This window comes from Schistocerca cancellata, chromosome 9 (genome assembly GCF_023864275.1).
Source record: "Schistocerca cancellata isolate TAMUIC-IGC-003103 chromosome 9, iqSchCanc2.1, whole genome shotgun sequence".
Taxonomy (NCBI): Eukaryota; Metazoa; Arthropoda; class Insecta; order Orthoptera; family Acrididae; genus Schistocerca; species Schistocerca cancellata.
This window is the reverse complement of record NC_064634.1, coordinates 230302595-230316371: the sequence shown is the minus strand read 5'-3', so window position 1 is coordinate 230316371 and position 13777 is coordinate 230302595. Positions and strand designations below refer to the sequence as shown.

Genomic DNA, 13777 nt, shown 5'->3' with positions numbered 1-13777 from the left:
CCATGTAATCTTCAGCATTCTTCTGCAGCACCACATTTCGAAAGCTGCTATTCTCTTCTTGTATAAACTATTTATCGTCCATGATTCACTTCCATACCTTGCTACACTCCATACAAATACTTTCAGAAACGACTTAATGACCCTTAAATCGATACTCTATGTTAACAAATTTCTCTTCTTCAGAAACCCTTTCCTTCCCATTGCCAGACTATATTTTATAGCCTCTCTATTTCAACTATCATCAGTTATTTTGCTCCCCAAATAGCTAAACTCCTTTACTACTTTAAGTGTCTCATTTCCTAATCTAATATCCTCAGCATCACCCGACTTGATAAGACTACATTCCATTATCCTCGTTTTGCTTTTGTTGATGTTCATCTTATATCCTCCTTTCAAGGCACTATCCATTCAGCCGGCCGAAGTGGCCGAGCGGTTCTAGGCGCTACAGTCGGGAACCGGGCGACGGCTACGGTCGCAGGTTCGAATCCTGCCTCGGGCATGGATGTGTGTGATGTCCTTAGGTTCGTTAGGTTCAAGCAGTTCTAAGTTCTAGGGGACTGATGACCTCAGATGTTAAGTCCCATAGTGCTCAAAGCCATTTGAACCATTTTGAACCACTATCCATTCCATTCAACTGCTCTTCCAAGTCCTTTGCAGACTCTGACACAATCACAATGTCATCGGCGAACCTCAAAGTTTTTATTTCTTCTCCATGGATTTTAATACCTACTCCGAATTTTTCTTTTGTTTCCTTCACTGCTTGCTCAATATACAAATTAAATAACATCCAGGGTAGGCTACAACCCTGTCTCACTCCCTTCCCAACCACTGCTACCCCTATCATGCCCCTCAACTCTTGTAACTGCCATTTGGTTTCTATACAAATTGTAAATAGCTTTTCGCTCCCCATATTTTACCCTGCCACCTTCAGAATTTGAAAGAGAGTATTCCAGTCAATATTGTCAAAAGCTTTCTCTAAGTCTACCAATGCTGTAAACGTAGGTTTGCCTTTCCTTAATCTAGCTTCTACGATAAGTCGCAGGGTCAGTATTGCCTCACGTGTTCCAATATTTCTACAGAATCCAAACTGATGTTCCCCTAGGTCGGCTTCTACTAGTTTTTCCATTCGTCTCTAAAGAATTCACGTTAGTATTTTGCAGCCGTGACTTATTAAGCTGATAGTTCGGTAATTTTCACATCTGTCAACACCTGCTTTCATTGGAATTGGAATTATTATATTCTTCTTGAAGTCTGAGGGTACTTCGCCTGTCTCATACATCTTGCTCACCTGATGGTAGAGTTTTGTCAGGACTGGCTCTCCCAAGGCCGTCAGTAGTTCTAATGGAATGTTGTCTTCTCCCTGGGCCTTGTTTCGACTCAGGTCTTTCTGTGCTCTGTCAAACTCTTCACACAGTATCATATCTCCCATTTCATCTTCATCTACATCCTCATCCATTTCCATAGTATTGTCCTCAAGTTCATCGCCCTTGTATAGACTCTCTATATATTCCTTCCACCTTTCTGCTTTCCCTTCTTTGCTTAGAACTGGGTTTCCATCAGAGCTCTTAATATTCATACAAGTGGTTCTCATTACTCCAAAGGTCTCTATAATTTTCCCTTTAGGCAGTATCTATCTTACCCCTAGTGAGATAAGCCTCTACATCTTTACATTTGTCCTCTTGCCATCCCTGCTTAGCCATTTTGCACTTCCTGTCGATCTCATTTTTGAGACGTTTGTATTCCTTTTTGTCTGCTTCATTTACTGCATTTTTATATTTTCTCCTTGCGTCAATTAAATTCAATATTTCTTCTTTTACCCAAGGATTGCTACTAGCCCTCGTCTTTTTACCTACTTGATGGTCTGCTGCCTTCACTACTTCATCCCTCAAAGCTACCCATTCTTATTCTACTGTATTTGTTTCCCCCATTCCTGCCATTTGTTCCCTTACGGTCTCCCTGAAACTCTGTGCAACCACTGGCTTAGTGAGTGTATCCAGTGTCCATCTCCTTAACTTCCCACCTTTTTGCAGTTTCTTCAGTTTTAAACTACAGTTCATAACCAACAGATTGTGGACAGAGTCCACATCTGCCCCTGGAAATGTCTTACAATTTAAAATCTGGTTTCTAAATCTCTGTCTTACCAATATAATCTATCTGAAATCTATCAGTATCTCCCGGCTTCTTCCATGTATAGAACCTTATTTTATGATCTTGAACCAAGTGTTAGCTATGATTAAGTTGTGCTCTGTGCAAAATTCTACCAGGCGGCTTCCTCTTTCATTTCTTACTCCCAATCCATATTCACCTACTACGTTTCCTTCTCTCCCTTTTCCTACTACCGAATTCCTGTCACCCATGACTATTAAATTTTCTTCTCCCTTCATTATCTGAGTAATTTCTTTTGTTTCGTCATACATTTCTTCAATTTCTTCATCATCTGCAGAGTTAGTTGCCATATAAACTTGTAGTACTGTAGTAGGCGTGGGCTTCGTGTCTATCTTGGCCACAATAATGCGTTCACTATGCTGTTTGTAGTAGCTTACCCGCATTCCTATTTTTTTATTCATTATTAAACCTACTCCAGCTTTACCCCTATTTGACTTTGTATTTATAACCATGTATTCGCCTGACGAAAATAATGTTAAGGAAAACCGTTATTCTATCCATTCTTACTTACAGATCGAGACTCTGAGGCATAGCCTATGATATCAGTAGACACGAAGCAGAGCCAATCCACACGTCTCAAGGTCTCTTTCAGGTCAGAGAATTTATCTTCATCTCCTTCTTTTGCCTTTTCCTGTTCCTCTTGCAGGATCGGTACTGATAAATGGGTTTTGCTAATGGTACTGATAGTTGGTTTACAGATGCTGCTCCTGACGCCATTATTAAAACATCCCTGCAAATCGAAAGACTCAGCCATTTCTGTTTGTCATTCGTTTCGGAACCATCAAATTTCAACTAGATCTGCTTGTTTCCCACACCTAATAGCATCTCTAGCCTCTAAACGGTACATTACCTGTGGCCAAACTTTCTGAGACATCCAAAGCCATTCTAGATTTTCATTCATGCCTGTATCTTATTCGTCCCCTGTACTTATTCAGATTTTCCTCCTGGCTGTTATTATTATAGTCCCTATTACAAGACAAAAAGCTTTACCTTATTAGTTTCTCATAGCATATATATGTGTTTCATCCCAATTAAGTCTGCTCAGTTCGCCCATCCATCTGTTCGAGTGAACAACTGTAAAATTACTTATAAGATTACAAGCGTTGTTCGAGGACTGATATCCTGCGGATATGAACTGCGGCGACAACTATTTCGCTCGTCACTGAGCCTCAGATGCCACACATTAAAATGGGGAAAGGCGTTGCCGCTTAATATGACACATGTATTACACTTGTATGACGAGTGAATCAAACTGCGCATTGTACGCTGCGTGAAAACGTTATTTAGAAGAGATGTGTAATAAGGAAAGACATCTCCATGTTTCCTGAAGCTGTTTCTCAGAATTTTCACTTTGTATTCTGTTTTAATTCTGTTCTGCGCCGACAGCTGATGGAAAAATAGCGTGGTATGTGGGATACCGATAAACTGATTTCAGTTTACGGCTACCAAACTGCGTGGAGAACAGAGGTTAGTTGTTTGCCAAAATTTTCTCAACTTTATTACGACGTTTTTTAGAACCACTGCTCGATAAGTATAGATTAGAGTGCGACTGGAAGTATTGGAGACATTAAAATTAATTTCATAATATATTTTCGCCGCCGGGAAAACTCGCAAAAAAAAAAAAAGAAAAAGAATCCAACACGGTGTTCTAAAGAGTGTAACAGTCCTTGATGCGAAGAGTGCATGAATGTAATAAACAGCTAGCGGAGGCTGTTTGCCACTTTCTATTTGATTACCAGCTACGTCCTTTTATTTTAACTTTAAACGTCACTGTCAAATATTTTAAAAATCGTGCTTGTACAGGCTACTTAAGGGCTTCTGGTTACAGAGGCATGCCCACGAAGTCAAAGTGCCAATCAGTATCAGTTTGTCCTCCTAAGAGCCAGTTGTACAATCACCGTTTGGTAGCCGGTTAAGTGCTAGTCTCGGAATAGCGCTAAAAACGCGTTGAACTAATCCAGAATAACGCCTAACGAGAGATTAAACTCGGGATAACTTAACCGGCGATTTCCGGCCAGTTAGCGAGCTTAACTGTGGAATAACTTTTCAAGATAGCGGAGACGTTAAGAGATTCTGACAGCGATGACGAGATGTTGGCGGAATAGTTCACAAGAATGAGGAAGGCGAAGAAACTAAGACGCCGCACCGATTATTTAGAAGAATTCGACGATTATGAAATTATATGCAGATTTCGCCTGTCAAAGGAAACCGTACGTCGTCTTTTCAATCTTGTGCGTGGGAAACAGGAGCATATGACGGACAGGTGAGACTGATTCTCTGCTTTCTAAAATAATGCTGTTTATATGTTGTAAAGTGGATTTTCAGTACTTAATGCATTCCGTCGTGTTATTCATGTCAGTTACGCAGATTAAAATGACGATTCATGCCAAAATAGTCTTGTGTATCTGGTGTGTGTTAAAACTACTGCCGCAGTGGAAAGGACGGTTTTGTTTATTTAGCAGACATTGACATAATAGGCTTAACCAAATCGAAGAACCAGACAAGTTTTAGGTGCCATTGTATTAACAGCATTTACAGTTTGACCAAAGCATCATGATTTTGATGAAACACCAGTGTCTTAATTTCACTCAGCCACATTACATCAAAAGCAGAAAATATTGTTCCACTCTGTTTCCAATTGAGAATGAACCTTTTTGTAAATACCATAGCAGTGTCAGAACAATTTTCCGTCTTTTGGTGAAAGTATTAGGATCACTGTCCCATTAATGTTTCAGAGCGGCAACATTGTCTCCCACCAATCATTATTCACTACAGTTTGTTAACTATTTGTACTTACTCAAGCAAAGTTTAACGGGAATCTTAGCATTCTTTCTTTTCTTTAAGGTATTGCTTCCCCAGCCATAGAACACTGTTGTGTTTCTCAAATATCAGTACTATCCGCATAAGCCCACCCATATTTATCATGAGATAATATCTACATATGTACGTTATAAGATCAGGACAGGAATCTAGTTTCTGTAGGCAGTGCCTGGAAAGCTATGTTTTTAACTTTCCATAAATATCAAATTACTGATCAGTGTCCTCCTTTGTGTTAGATTTTAGCTAATTGAAGGTACCTTAAATTGAAATATATTGTGTGAGGTACCATTTTTCTGAAACTGATGGCTTAAAATTATAGTTTAATGTAACATAAAGTTTGATAGCACTTTAATGTCCCAACTTCATTCAGCCGCATCAATAGCAGTAAACAAAAGTTTTCCGTCTTGTATTGAATGATTCAAAGTAACAAAACTGTTCACCACCCAGCATTAGTTCCAAAAACATGTAGCTTATGTGCGCTTATTCGAGGTAAGTTTAACACAGTAAAATTAACAGAAATATTAGTTATTTTAAAAAAAAACAAGGAAGCTACGGCAGATAGCTGCTGTGCTTCTCAAATAATAGTCATAGCTGCATATGTATTTTATAAGGGCAGATCAGGAAACCAGTTATTTAAGATATATAGTTGTAGCATGTGGAAATAGTGCTTGGAATGCTATATTTTTAACTTTCCCTTGGAAATCAAGTTATTTTCAGTTCCTTTGTCAAAGTGGAGCTCGTTAAAAGTGACTTGAATCGAATTATCTTATAGTGAAATTGTGTGAAGTGCCATATTTCTGAAACTAATGGCTTGATGTAGTATTGGACCACCTCCCCCACCAAAATCTAGGGTTTGTGGTTCTTAATAAGAGTGAATGTAAGATAAATTGAGCAATTCACAGGTACAACACTGAATTTCCATACAGATTATTATTTCCAATACATGGTTCAGTGCAGTGTTTCATACCCTCGTGCAACAGTGTTCAACATATTGATGCTACACACGACACTGTAATTACACAATTATCCAATCCCAAATTAAGAAAATACCTCAACCAGTCCATCAGTTTATCTGTACATGCAGACATGCAGATGTTCATTTTGAATAACTGTTTACATTAAATAGAAACTGGATTTGCAAGGAGGCCTATACAGTCAATTTGTTGACAGTTACACTAACTCTTTGTTTCAGAATAGTAGATGAGTAGCTGTAGAAGAGCATTAGCATTTTGAAAAAGAAATCTGGTTTTCCTAAAAATCACAAGTTTTCATGATTGTCAGTTTGTCACTAGACTGGATTTGTTGTTCATACATTTTACCAGAAGTAGTTTGCTGAGTCTGCTTCTGCACCTTAATAACTTGTTCCACAAATTTCCATGCTCTTTGTGACATATTGAAATTGTGTGGATTAATGACATATCTTAATGGGTTTAAAATATAAAGAATGTGTTGTTTTGTTTCAGAGAAGGCTGTAAACACCATATACTTAGAATGTAATATGTATTAAAATTCAAGCTCAATTGTTACGAAAATTCATTTCTTTCTTTCAAAAATAATTCCGTCCTACCAATGAGCCAACTGCTGTTTACACTGAGGTATTATGCGTCAGGCGATTTCCTAATATCTGTCAGAGACTTCATTGGAAGAGACAAAGGGACACACAGTAGAATTATCAAAAATGCGTCAGAGTCCATTGCTCACCTAGCACCAATATTTATAAAATTTCCCAACAAGCTAGAGGAAATTGCAAGAGTACAGGAGAATTTCCTTAAAATAGCATCATTTCTCAGAGTTTGTGATGCCATATATAGTGCACATGGTAGAATTAAGCCCCCAGGTAGTGAAGGTGCAGAAGAATATAGGGGAATAAAAGGATATTTTCATTGAATGTGCAAACAGTGGCGAGCTGTGATCTAAAAATATTGGACATTGCTGTAGGTGGCCACATTCAGCAAATGATCAGACCATTTTTAATAATTCTACGCAGAAAGCTCTTCTTGAGCGTGGTGAAATGGACAATCATGTCTTGTCATGTGATTCTCATAACGCAGCGTCAAATTATCTTCTTCCTCCATTAACCAATCCAAGGACACAAGCGGTGATTCTTTACAATGAATCACATATAAGAACAATAAACATTGTAGAGAGGTAATATCTTGTGTGGAAGAGACGGTTTCCAGTGCTAGCTAATGGAATGAGACTGCAGACTAAAAGGGCAGAGGCAGTCATCATTGCTACATTATATAACATGGCAATAGAAATGAATGAGGAACAGCCACCACTCGATCCGGTTCTTTAGGCGTTATTGGTATCTCTATTGCAGGTGAATGACCCCAGGACACACAAGACAATGGAGAGCATGTCACAAGGGACATATTTGTTAATTACTTCAATGCTCTTTTGAAATCAAAAATAGAATTTATATGAAGTAAACGAAAATAAAATGTTCTTATAGGAATTAATGTTTTTATTCAGAATTTTTTTTTCTATTTTTCATTTTGAATGTTACTTTTGAGCTCTAGGCTCTCTTTCTTTAAGATAAACAGCTCTTCATCACTCGTCTGGGACTCTTCGTGCTGATTAGGGAGGAGCACCATTTGTAAGTTTACTGCATCAGTCTTGGCAGTGGCTCATGGACCCAACTGTCTTGCTGTCACAGACAATATCACTATCTGCCGTTTCCATCTTCTTCGACCTGACTGGTCTCTTGCAACAAATAGACGCATTTTATACTGGTATTGCAAATGTATGAAAATCTGTGTAACTAGTTATAAAGGATAATGAATGTACTTTAGCTTTTAGACTGATGTCTTGCAAAATCTCTTTAGAAAGAAAGTACAAATTTCTGCAGGAGATTTGTGCTTTAATGTTCATTTATGTTTGAGAATTCTGATAATCTGCAAGTACAGCATACCAAGAACAATGTAATGTATTTGATACTTGTGTAGCTCACAGTTATTCTCCTGGACTAACTGCCCTGTCTTCATCAAAAATTAAATTTAAAAATAGCACATGTTAAGTAATTGCAGCAGTAAACCAACATTTGTTGTAAGCAGCTTAATAAACTGAAATGTGTAAGAAAATTCAGCACAGATATTGCACCAAAAAATCCCTTTATTTTAATATACCATAAATCAGACTTACTCTAGCCAAATTTTTGTCTATCTTCATATACAATAAGAAATGAAGGAAATAGTGGCAGGGAGAATATTTCTAATGGATGTTCCTAGTAGTGCAAAGACTGGTGCTATTAATTAAAAGAATGTATTGAAACAACACATCTGTCGCTGTGGTACAATTTAAACACAGTGGGTCAGTATTATCCACACTCAAAGCTACTTTGACTGTCCCCATTTCTTCTTAAACAGGGGACATAAATTCTGAGGCAAAGTAAAATCAATGATTACTTCTAGAAATGAGAAACAGAAGCACGAGAAACAAAAGTAACACTAAATTTTGAAGGCAAGAACAGGAAATATTCAAATTCTTCAGAAAGTGATGCAGTAAATACCCGAGTCTTCATCAGTTCAGCAGTTACATTCATTTCACAGTTGCACTATTTTTAACTATTTGGAAACAATACTTTATATGCTAATGATACAGTACAGTATGGATGTGAGCTATATTACACAAATAGCTGAGGCTCTGCCACAGTTTTTTTTTTCACCAATGTAAAGTAGTGTTAAATACACTATTTAAATTGTATTTTACCCAAATGACATTTTCTCACCCTATTATGTAATACTGACAGAATGTAAAACTATGTTCACCTAGTTTTTAATTTAACAAATGGAAACCCTAGATCTACATCTACATCTACATCCATACTCCGCAAGCCACCTGATGGTGTGTGGCGGAGGGTACCTTGAGTACCTCTATCGGTTCTCCCTTCTATTCCAGTCTCGTATTGTTCGTGGAAAGAAGGATTGTCGGTATGCCTCTGTGGAGGCTCTAATCTCTCTGATTTTATCCTCATGGTCTCTTCGCGAGATATATGTAGGAGGGAGCAATATACTGCTTGACTCTTCGGTGAAGGTATGTTCTCGAAACTTTGACAAAAGCCCGTACCCAGCTACTGAGCGTCTCTCCTGCAGAGTCTTCCACTGGAGTTTATCTATCATCTCCGTAACGCTTTCGCGATTACTAAATGATCCTGTAACGAAGCGCGCTGCTCTCCGTTGGATCTTCTCTATATCTTCTATCAACCCTATCTGGTACAGATCCCACACTGCTGAGCAGTATTCAAGCAGTGGGCGAACAAGCGTACTGTAACCTACTTCCTTTGTTTTCGGATTGCATTTCCTTAGGATTCTTCCAATGAATCTCAGTCTGGCATCTGCTTTACCGACGATCAACATTATATGATCATTCCATTTTAAATCACTCCTAATGCGTACTCCCAGATAATTTATGGTATTAACTGCTTCCAGTTGCTGACCTGCTACTTTGTAGCTAAATGATAAAGGATCTATCTTTCTGAGTATTCGCAGCACATTACACTTGTCTACATTGAGATTCAATTGCCATTCCCTGCACCATGCGTCAATTCGCTGCAGATCCTCCTGCATTTCAGTACAATTTTCCATTGTTACAACCTCTCGATACACCACATCATCTGCAAAAAGCCTCAGTGAACTTCTGATGTCATCCACCAGGTCATTTATGTATATTGTGAACAGTAACGGTCCTATGACACTCCCCTGCGGCACACCTGAAATCACTCTTACTTCGGAAGACTTCTCTCCATTGAGAATAACATGCTGCGTCCTGTTATCTAGGAACTCCTCAATCCAGTCACACAATTGGTCTGATAGTCCATATGCTCTTACTTTGTTCATTAAACGACTGTGGGGAACTGTATCAAACGCCTTGCGGAAGTCAAGAAACACGATATCCACCTGTGAACCCGTGTCTATGGCCCTCTGAGTCTCGTGGACGAATAGCGCGACCTGGGTTTCACATGACCGTCTTTTTCGAAACCCATGCTGATTCCTACAGAGTAGATTTCTAGTCTCTAGAGAAGTCATTATACTCGAACACAATACGTGTTCCAAAATTCTACACCTTGTTCCAAAATTCTACAACCCTCCAGGCATTCACTTTTGGGACATAACAGCAATGACAATATTTACAGTCAACAATGAGTTATAGTGCTGCCAAGCAGATATTTTGCTAACAGTCTCCTTTCAGAATCATTATTTCCACATTTAGAATGCATGCTGTTTTGTTTACTTTTTTCTAAGAGCAGTAACTTTCACATGGGAAAAATTAAAGCCTTCTTCTAACTAGTGGGTCAAAGTTACCTGCAAATGGTATAAGTAACCCTAGTTTATGGTACCAAAATATAGAATATACAAGGAAATATCTTAAGATATCATGTTATGTAATAGTTCAAGCACATTTATTTGCTGCCCTATGAGACGGTGATAAGATTCTAACTTAAACAGAATGCAAACATGAGTACAAAAACTTTCAGGTTCCCCTCAACACCTCCATATGATTTAAATTTTGTGTGTAGTGGATGAGTTCAACAGCTAATGCAATATTTGCAGACTACATTACAGTATTGAGAAAATTTATGAATAGAGCAAAATATTAATATGCTACCAGTTGTTTCATTAGGAACCATCAGCAAGCTAGAACAAGTGTTAGCTCTAATCATAAAACGTTCACTTAAACCCAAAGAAGGATTTAAAGGGCTTTGTAAAACCTGTACTGAATTTTGTGACCAGTCTTATCTGAAATCAAAACACACCATTGAAAATAACATACAAAAAGACATTAGAGTAGAACCACTTTGAATGCACTTCACATATTTTATAGTGTAGACACTGTTTAATCTGCATTACTCAAATCTTCCTTCTGCTCAATGAGATGCATGCACTTTATATTTAATCATTGTAATTCCAAGTATATGATCTGCATTCAGCTTATGCACAAGACACCCCACAAAACTTATTTGTAAATGAATACATCACTTGAAACTACTGAATTGTTGTATCATGAACAAAAATAGGGTTTTAGTATATTACAATATTCATTTTGTGACAACTGTAGTGCTGGCGTATGATGATTTATTTTGAAACAGATTTTACGTTTCTTACCTGTTGAGTGTGTCTCTACAACCGATGGAATGTTTACTTCACAAATCTGTGTACATGGACTCATATTGTACAACAAAATTGAAAGTTTGATGTCAAGATTTTAGAAAACAAGAAAGAAGTGAGGGAAGATGTTAGTTCTCCAGTTACTTCCCCCTCCCTTGATCATTGCACATAGATTCTAGGGGTGCAAGTACAAGTCAGAATTATGTATACAATATTTACTGTTCGTCATATACTTAGAAGAGAAAATGACAAAAACTTCCAGTTTGAATGTGAACCAGAGGTATATTTCTAGCCCAGAAATATCAAAAGCGTTATGGTTGTCCATTGTAAATATTGTCCATGTACATCGCCCGGTATACTGATTAATTACCACCACATCTAAAAAATGGGATTTGTATATGATTAGTAACTTCAAAATTGAAGGAACCAACAGTGTTCAATAATTGAGAAAATATACTTTCTGTAAAGCAACTACTGCTGCTATAATGATTTAATCACTGTACAATTCTATTACGACTGAAAGTTAGCCATTACATAAAACAGCTCTGGATTATAGGCAAAACCGATCTCCATTACGCCTGTGCTGTTGTAGGTTATTGGAGGCTGAAAAGAAGAAGGAAAAGATGACATACAACTGTTATTTCACAAAGCTGTATGCCTTTGAAAATTGTTACTATAAATTTGCTAACTACTGGGGATTCATCACCTACCTTATAGATACTTTGTACGGAATATTACCTCACATTTAAACGTTGCCTTAGAGTCAAAATTAATTTGCTGTCCGTCTGTGGAGAGTTTAATGAAATTGTATGTTTTGGCATACACTACTTGGTACTTGTGCTCCACGAACGGACCGCCGCCAGTCTGCAGCCTTCGCTGTCTTAATGTCGCATAATACTTCCTGGACTCTTTCTTCAACGAATCATATTTCTGTCGAAGTTGCACGCCCTTTGTATCGGACATTGTCTGTGAAAATATGCATCATTTATTTTATCCCATGCTTTGTTCTGAAATTTTCTTGTATCTCTTTTTGTCAAACAACGAAAATCCAATCCTTTAACCAATTTTAAAGGTTAATATTTTATTATACATACTGCATAAGTGTAGTGAAATGTTTTTCACTGACCTGCATGACACTGCATCCGTTTACTTGTTCTCTTTAGCGTTTTTCCAATCTTGTATATTATCTACAAGTTTCAAAACATTGTCTATGGAATAGTTTTGGGCCCTTGATCGTTGCTCGCTCTTGATGATAAAAATTGGTTTTGCAGGCTACGAGAAGTGCGCGACGTTACCCACCATGCACTTCAGTTGTTGCCAACTTAACCGGACGGCATCGCTGTTCCAGGGATAGCTAACTGGGGAATAAAATGACGTACTATAACGCGCACTCAAAGTAATATCGTGGTTAGCGTATTCCTCGATCAGCTATCCGTAGATATAGCCAGCGATTGTACATCTGGCCCTAAGAGTGATCAGACACATTTCCTCTGGAGTATCGGCAGATATTGCCAATGCTTTTGAAACCTGTAACTGGAGTCTTCCTAAAGAAATGCGGTCGGCCACGTCTTTCCTGAGACGCCCACTGCCGAAAGGAAAGCGCCCGTCTGTTACCTGCATCAACACACGCGAGAAAAGTTGATGTCGCGGTGAATGAAATGGCACGGAGTGTTACCGGATGCTTGAGGCGAACCCCAGTGCACAAGACGCACATAATCATGCGGATCGCACCGCCCAACATACGACGTGATATCGCTGCCGCAACCAAAAAAACCAAGCGAGAAAAGGACATGCGTCACCCTTTATATAGACACCAGCCTGCTGACCGACGGTTTTGTTCGAGGAAGAGTTTCCTGTTACGTACCCAAGCCCTGGAAGGGTCGGCTGCAGAGAATCGTTTGAAAAGGTGGGAAATCGACCTAAGAAACTCCCATAAAGAGGTAAAAGAAGAACTGGCGCCTGGTGGAGACCTACCATACACAGTCTGGAGAACTCTAAACCGTATGAGGGTAGAAGTGCCAAAGTGCAAGACAAACCTTGCAGCAGTGGGGTTTCCTAAAAGATAATGAGGAGACTCTCTGAGTGTGTGGTTTTGTCCAGGATCCTTAACACCTGCTGATCTGTCCATATTTAGACCAGCCCTGCACAGTGAATCACATATGGGAGGCAAATGACAAGGCCATATTGGCTGCTGATTTTTGGAAGTCTAAAGTCTAGTTCCGGTCACGGACAGTAAGTAAGTAATAGAATAGTTTTTAAAGCAGAATTTCACCTGCCCATTAAACAGGGTGGTCCAAAATTATATATGGGAATGGAGATTTGGACAGAGGAGGGAGCTGTGCAAGGAACTCAGTGCAGTTTTGCAGAGCCACTGAGTCAGAGTGGCATAGTGGTTAGAGCATCTGCCTTGTGAGTGAGAGACCCGGGTTCGAGTCCCAGCCTTAGTAAAAACTGTCATTCATCACTTCATGCTGCATATATACGTCACAAAAATTTGCTTAAAATCATCAATGTGTGGGTTCCAGGCAGGATCCCTATTACGTTCGATGCTGAGGTGCTATTCCAGTACAGCTGAATAGCATCTGCAATGTAGTTGGAGTTTAGAGGGAATGCCAAACTTGCCGTGACGAGAACGGGATTGATTAGGAAGGCGTGCTAGGCAACGGCCCTGTCACAGTGGATAC

At 38.8% G+C, this 13777-nt stretch overlaps 1 pseudogene; it reads left to right on the top strand.

The window, feature by feature from the left end:
• The first annotated feature begins 6549 nt into the window (after positions 1-6549).
• On the top strand, positions 6550-7285 carry LOC126101305 (putative nuclease HARBI1; annotated as a pseudogene).
• Positions 7286-13777: the final 6492 nt, after the last annotated feature.